This window comes from Pterocles gutturalis, unplaced genomic scaffold, assembly GCF_000699245.1.
Source record: "Pterocles gutturalis isolate BGI_N339 unplaced genomic scaffold, ASM69924v1 scaffold51464, whole genome shotgun sequence".
Taxonomy (NCBI): domain Eukaryota; kingdom Metazoa; phylum Chordata; class Aves; order Pterocliformes; family Pteroclidae; genus Pterocles; species Pterocles gutturalis.
The window spans coordinates 1-900 of NW_010130045.1; the positions used below are offsets into that span (position 1 = coordinate 1).

A 900-nucleotide genomic window follows, 5' to 3' on the forward strand; every position below is an offset into this window, starting at 1 on the left:
GTCACCAAGTACACCAGCTCCAAGTAAATATTTTACTGAAAGCCGTTTAACCCAAAGGTTCTTTTAAGAGCCACCTACCTTTTCCATTAAAAGAGCTTTAATTTCTGTCGTTTATTTGAGTTTTACTGACGGCATGTTTTCTGTCTTGTCATGAATATTCAATCCCAGTGATATGGCTGCAGTGTACTTTAATGAGTCTTCTTCACACTTCCTATTGTGTGCTTTTTCTGCTTACTTTATGCCATTCATTGTTCCCAGACTTTCAATTCCATATCTAATCGCGCGTCAACGACTGCGATTTCTTTGCTCCTGCTGCCCCCTGATGGGCGTTTCCGGAGTTTCTGTCAGATTGATATCTCACGCTCACAGACAAAGGAAAAACTCGAATAACCGATGAAGAACTGGTCCCGAAAGACAAAGCAAGACTTAGAAGACAGAGAAGTCGAATAACTGTCGCAAAGCACCAGTGAGTAAGCTCTTCAAACGAAAGAATTGGTGGCTCTTAAAAGAGCCTTTGGGTTAAAACTGATGAGCCCAGACGCTCTACTTGGAGCTGGTGTACTTGGTGACAGCCTTGGTGCCCTCGGAGACAGCGTGCTTGGCCAGCTCGCCGGGCAGCAGGAGCCGCACCGCCGTCTGGATCTCCCGCGACGTGATGGTCGAGCGCTTGTTGTAGGGCGCCAGGAGGCGCGAGGTCTCGCCGGCGATGCGCTCGAAGATGTCGTTGACGAAGGAGTTCATGATGCCCATGGCCTTGGACGAGATGCCCGTGTCGGGGTGCTCCTGCTTCAGCACCTTGTAGACGTAGATCGAGTAGCTCTCCTTGCGGCTCTTCTTGCGCTTCTTGTCGCCCTTCTTCTGTGTCTTCGTTACCGCCTTCTTAGAGCCCTTCTTGGGTGC

The 900-nt window shown here is 49.6% G+C and overlaps 1 pseudogene across 1 annotated transcript; it reads right to left on the reverse strand.

The window, feature by feature from the left end:
• Positions 1 to 519: 519 nt before the first annotated feature.
• LOC104459088 lies at positions 520 to 897 on the reverse strand (annotated as a pseudogene). The gene has a single exon (XR_727603.1). The product of XR_727603.1 is annotated as a histone H2B 1/2/3/4/6-like (transcript).
• Positions 898 to 900: the final 3 nt, after the last annotated feature.